This window comes from Arachis ipaensis, chromosome B02 (genome assembly GCF_000816755.2).
Source record: "Arachis ipaensis cultivar K30076 chromosome B02, Araip1.1, whole genome shotgun sequence".
Classification (NCBI taxonomy): Eukaryota; Viridiplantae; Streptophyta; class Magnoliopsida; order Fabales; family Fabaceae; genus Arachis; species Arachis ipaensis.
In genome coordinates, this window is record NC_029786.2 from 70,956,440 (window position 1) to 70,963,097 (window position 6,658).

The following is a 6,658-nucleotide window of genomic DNA, read 5'->3' on the forward strand; positions in this document are numbered from 1 at the left end:
AAGAACACCAAGAGCAAGACCCAAGTGTTTCACAGCTTCCCTGAAGTTCTTTGGGCCTCTAAGAAGGACCTACATTCATACAACAATATATAAACCATTTCCTAAAATTAACTTTTAAACACGAGGAGATCAATCTACATTTCTAGTATTTCTATAAAATATGAATCCGTAGAGAAGAAATCCATCAAACCATCTTTTTGCCTATCAAATATATTCTTTTCATATCCACGCATACAATATATTTCTGGTAAAGGGACTTAAATGGAGACGAAGGTTTAACATTTAATAGGTGAAGCTATACTGTTATGAGTAAGAAATTGTCATGTCCTTGACATTCAGTTATTTGAGACAATAACTTGAGTGGTTCATGAGTTTTACAGTGGCCAAAGTTGTTCACATGGTCAAAGTTAAAAATGGCAAACCTGAAACACAGCTCCACCTTTTGCCTTTGCCTGTTTATCCAATGATCGCAACAAGGACAAGATAGCAATTTCTTCTTCATCTCGATCTAGTATATCTCCAACTTGAATCAACACCTAGAACAAGAAACAAAAATGAACGTCCACAATGTTAAAGTGATAAATCTCAAACCAAAACCTTACAACTACTTTAGAACTTCATATTCTGATTCTATGCACATTGACAAAAGAGACTAGCGAATAAATTATAATTAAAACTAAAAGCTATCAGTTTCTAAAAATAGGACACGTACCGTTTCTCCATCAGTCCATAAGTCTTGACCATTAGAGCTCAATACACCAGCCATTTGAAGTGCATATCTAGCCTGCTTAAGATCTCCATGTAGATCTCCAACTATTAAAGAAAAATTGGTTTCAGTGAGATGCATAACAGATAGAAAAACTTGCAACGAAGTTGAAAATTATCTCTAAAGCTAATTAACAAGAAGACACTCATAAGCAGGTTAATAGAATCAATCAATGGAAAACATCCCCATCCACTGAAACTTTCACTTTGACATTGAGAATTTCATGCTAGAGTTCCACCATACAAGGCAATCAAATTAGAAGAACATAATAACAATTATCTTTTGTAGATTGCAGATAAATGAAGAACATAATACTAGGTTAATAACATTGATAATTTTTTTTTCTCTTTGGTGTAGATTGCAGATAAATGAAGAACAGCAAAGGTCCTTGTAGCAGCAGGGAAGAAAGTATTGGGACACAGAATGAGATGACTGAGTAATAATTATAATAGTTAGAAAATTGATCAAAGTAGTTGAATGTTTTTTCTAATTGGTATTAAAAGTTTCATTGATCAAGTGTTATGTTCAACAGAAGCATGCAAACTGAAATTGGTGCATAATATGTTGAATCAATTTGGATCATAATTTTTCAGGTGCAGAGACATTTGAAGCTTAAAATTGAAGCATAAGGAAAGTACTTTCAATCATAACACATTCAACAAAAATGATATTAAGCTCAATATGTCATATTCTATCAAGCTTAAAAGCTTAATCTGTCATGTTCTATTAAGCTTAAAAGTTAAAAGCTACATGTTCTATTAAGCAAACAAAATAAATCAATTCAACTAACACATTCAACACAACACAGCCACAACCAACTCATGCACTTTTAAGTTTTAAAACATTCATATATTAAAAACTGTAATTTTTAAAATAATTCAATTGCAAAATTTGATTAAGTATAAATTAGCAATTACACAAGAATAGCTTTAACAAATTATCATTCGAACAAAATTCACTTTAACAGATTTTGGAAGCATTTAGCAAAGAGTAATGCCATGAATCAATATGAAACTTGGTAGAACTCAACCAAAATTTCTCAAGATTCAAATATGGCTATTAGACTCCAAAAAAGTAGGATACTTTTTTTCCTTATCTTAAACTCGGTGGTCTATTAAATCTGAAAAATGCTTTCAGGACAATGAATACATTTTATCTCATATAAATATACCATTAGAAAATTGTAGTAGCCAGTAAAAAAATATGCAACTAAAAAATATAAGAAAATCATGAATAAGGTGATTAAACATCAATGCAAATTTGCTTTATGCTAAATACAGGATATAATACTACCATTTACAGTTTAGCATCAACAAATTTCATTTTGGCACCTTTGAACTCAGTAACCAAATATAAATACTTGCTGTTTTACTAAATTCAAACATGGATTTTGTTTGAAAAAGCTGCTAACCTTTTCCAAGTTATATAAATAGAACTTCAATCATATGAATGTCAAGGGAAGTTTGATTGGAAAACTATCTATCAGTGCCATTTTAGCTGCCTATATGCTTAAAGTCAAAAATGGAAAGGGAAGCAGTCCAGAAGAATTTCAAATTGTTCAGAATTATTGTTTTCTACATATTTCCATCCAATATTAAACATGACTAGGGTATAAGAGCATCTCATCATTGACGAAATTGTTATCCAATTTTCAAAATTAGCATGCAGCAGATTGACTACCATAATTAGAAGGGAAGGAGTTGGCACTGACCGGTGGCGAGGAAGAGGGTTGAGAGATGGAAACGGAGGTGCGATGAGTGAAGGAGAGGGAGACGGCAGCACGACGACTTTGCAACCATAACTAATTAGTTCTAGTATTAGGATCATGTCTATGATATATCAAACAAAAACACTACACATGACTTTGAAAAAAAAATCTCAGTCTGAGGAATCATCAACTAAACTAAACATAACATAAAAACAAATAGAAGGTGAAAGAAAAGCACAAACAGATGACATGGATAATCATAGAAAAACAAGAGAAATCAGAAAAGAAAAGGAGGGGAAAGAAATCAACAAAGAAGCCAACAATCATGAAAGGCAGAGAAATTAGACTCCAAAAAAGTAGGATACTTTTTTTCCTTATCTTAAACTCGGTGGTCTATTAAATCTGAAAAATGCTTTCAGGACAATGAATACATTTTATCTCATATAAATATACCATTAGAAAATTGTAGTAGCCACTAAAAAAATATGCAACTAAAAAATATAAGAAAATCATGAATAAGGTGATTAAACATCAATGCAAATTTGCTTTATGCTAAATACAGGATATAATACTACCATTTACAGTTTAGCATCAACAAATTTCATTTTGGCACCTTTGAACTCAGTAACCAAATATAAATACTTGCTGTTTTACTAAATTCAAACATGGATTTTGTTTGAAAAAGCTGCTAACCTTTTCCAAGTTATATAAATAGAACTTCAATCATATGAATGTCAAGGGAAGTTTGATTGGAAAACTATCTATCAGTGCCATTTTAGCTGCCTATATGCTTAAAGTCAAAAATGGAAAGGGAAGCAGTCCAGAAGAATTTCAAATTGTTCAGAATTATTGTTTTCTACACATTTCCATCCAATATTAAACATGACTAGGATATAAGAGCATCTCATCATTGACAAAATTGTTATCCAATTTTCAAAATTAGCATGCAGCAGATTGACTACCATAATTAGAAGGGAGGGAGTTGGCACTGACCGGTGGCGAGGAGGAGGGTTGAGAGATGGAAACAGAGGTGCGATGAGTGAAGGAGAGGGAGACGGCAGCACGACGACTTTGCAACCATAACTAATTAGTTCTAGTATTAGGATCATGTCTATGATATATCAAACAAAAACACTACACATGACATTGAAAAAAAAATCTGAGTCTGAGGAATCATCAACTAAACTAAACATAACATAAAAACAAATAGAAGGTGAAAGAAAAGCACAAACATATGACATGGATAATCATAGAAAAACAAGAGAAATCAGAAAAGAAAAGGAGGGGAAAAAAATCAACAAAGAAGCCAACAATCATGAAAGGCAGAGAATCAGAAGCAGAACCTGTTCTTCTGCAATAGTAGAAACTTTTGAGCTGGCAGAGAAACTGTTCTTCTGCAAGAAGCTGCTGCATCAGCATCAGCATCAACATGTTGTTGTTCATTTCCACCCAAAGTCAGAGACTTTTCCTGAGAACTCATCTTACTGAACCAGAAAAGAATCAACCCAGAACTTGATTTCCTTGGATTTCCTGAGAACTATAAAAAATTCAACAATAAAACATAAATTCAGACAGCACATAACATTCAATGAAAATTAGTAGACCCATTTTGAACTTGCTGTTAGTAAAATTTCGTAAGATGGTTTCAGTTAAATGATGATCGAAGATTTACTGAAAAAGCACGAAGATTTACTCAACAGCTGCGACGGCGACCACACTGACGGCTCCCTCTCGCGCGTCCCCCTCCTCCGCGACGGCAACGGTTCTCGCGGCTCCTTCATCGGCAACCAGGAAGCACGACGGTGACTGGCGCGACGGGAGCAGCTCCTCTTTCCCCTCCTCGGCGACGGTGAAGAGCGAAGCTCCTCCAGCGGCGGCGACGCGTTTGGTGACGGCTCCTCCTCTCTCATCGTCGCACACACTCTCTTTCTCGGGTTTGACTCGACAGCGGCGGCGGGCTGGTCTTCGACGGAGCTGGCAGCAAGGCGGCGTCTCCTTCCTCGAGGTCTCCTATTCCGCGTGGGTGCGGTGGTGCGTGTGTGTATTGTGTTGTGTGCGCTGGAGAGGGGAAAAGGGGGAGTGGGGCTGCGGTGCTGTTGTGAGGGGAAAGGAGGGGAGTGTGGTGGGTGTTAGGTTAGGGTTTGTGAATTAAAAAGGGGTATGGTTAGAATGCCGGAACAGGGAGCACCGGCGATGTTCTCCGGATTGCTGGGGTCAGGGAGTACCTGGTTCTTTCGAAAAGGGTTTTTAGGGCTTTTCTTTTCAGGGTGAATACAAAGGGTTGGAAGAGTGTTAGGATAGGAGAAAGGTAGAGTTTCATACAGAGTGTGTAACGTAATTAATTAATTATAACTTTTTTGAAAAAAAAAATTTTAACCTTTTTGGCTACGCTTTTAAAGTGTGCCAAAAGAGTTGTAAGAAACGGCCACGCTTTTAAAATGTCACCATAACAAAACTCTATCGCTACGCTTTAAAAGTGTGCCTGTTTCTCTCTATGGCTACGCTTTTTAAGCGTGGCGAAAAAAAGTGTGGCCAAATCTCGAATCAATTGTCACCCTCATAAAAGCGTGGCCATAGACCCCTTTCGCCACGCTTTTCAAGCGTAGCAAAAAAAAAAGTGGCCAAATCTCTAATCTATCGCCACCCTCGTAAAAGCGTGGCCATTGACCACTTTTGGCCACGCTTTTAAAGCGTGGCAAGAAAAAAGCGTGGCCATAGGCCTTTTTTCTTGTAGTGTGGATCCGGATTGTTTGGCTTGGTTCAAGTGGATTAGGATGCAATTGGTGCTCCCAGTCGAGTGTTCAGTTTACTTTGTGAACTCCACGTTCACTCCTTTAGTGTGCATTTGGTGCGCTAATTGTTCCCTTTAGCGTTGCTTTAGTGAACGCTAAGTTCACTTATTGATCGCTATCTCTTTTGGTTCTCACTAGTGCTCTCCTTAGTGAACGCTGAGTTTACTTATTGAGCGTTTCTCTTTGATGCTTCCTTCCCAAGGCTTCAAATTCCTGAAAATGTTAAGAAAGTGAATGCCACGTTCACTTCCAAAGTGAACGCTAGCCCAAAAGCGTTGCTGAGTGTGATTTTTTGGGCTTTAAAGATGGCTATCACTTGTGCATTAATTTCATACCAAATATATATTGTTATATATCTTTGGAAAGCTCTAAATGTCAGCTTTCCAACACAACTAAAAGTGCATCAATTAGACATCTGTAGCTCAAGTTATGGTCCTTTGAAGAAGGCATGGTCATGTTGTTTTGAAGGCCGAAAACGCTCAATTAGTGAGCGTGGCGTTCACTTAGTGAGCGCTGTTTGGAGGCCAAAGTTAGCGCCAGCTTCTGAAGCCCAAACTTAATGTCCACCCCATACTATTACATATCGTTGGAAAGCTCTGGATGTCTACTTTCCAATGTATTTGAGAGCGCATCATTTAAAGCTCTACAGCTCAAGTTATCCCCCTTAGAAGGTGGAGAGGTCAGCTGGCCTTACTGCAGGTTGATACTATGTTCATCTTTGCACTTTTGGGGTAAGTTTTCCCCCTCAGATTTAGTGTCCACCCTGCAGTTCCATATATGCTTGGAAAACTCTAGATTCCTACTTTCCAATGTCACTTGAATCACCTAATTTGGAGTTTTGTATCTCGAGTTATTCTTGTTGGAGTGTGAAGAGGTCAGGGTTGCAAATCCTCTTTGCTCCTCCTTGAGTCTGTTTCCAACTCTTTTGCCACCTTGAGAGTATGGCTCTTCTTTTAGTGCTTTTATTGATTCTTCTTCTATTATTTCCTACAAAGTTTATAAAATCAAAAGATCAAAGAAATATGTCATTTAAGCACAAAAGCATTCAATATTTAAGCACTAATCATCAATTTCTTGTATAAAAAAGCATAGAAAAACATGACATGATGACATGTCATCAACCATACCTTGGCCGATTCCCACGCAACTCAAAACACCAAGCTCAATCTCAAAGCTCTAAAACCATCAAGCTCACCCCAACAAACACCAAATCTCAATCTAACATCATATAACATACAAAAAACATTACTAGGGCTAACTCAAAATATCAAACCACAAGAGTTTGAAGAGACTTACCTTACCCAACGATATTAGGGGCAAGATCCAACAATATTCTAGTGCTAGATCACCCCTAAACAAACAAAATCACAAAGAAACTAAAAATTTTAAAGC

General features: G+C 36.9%; 1 long non-coding RNA gene across 3 annotated transcripts; it reads right to left on the reverse strand.

Annotated features, from left to right (window-relative positions):
• LOC107627346 lies at positions 739–4,716 on the reverse strand. Of its 3 annotated transcripts, none has more exons than XR_002357579.1 (3): positions 4,168–4,716; positions 3,818–4,011; positions 739–813 (listed from the first exon to the last, which is right to left on the reverse strand). It is a non-coding gene; the product is annotated as an uncharacterized LOC107627346 (long non-coding RNA). The 3 variants fall into 3 exon arrangements; XR_002357580.1 differs by lacking the exon at positions 739–813 and adding an exon at positions 2,471–2,567; XR_002357578.1 differs by lacking the exon at positions 739–813 and adding an exon at positions 3,444–3,557.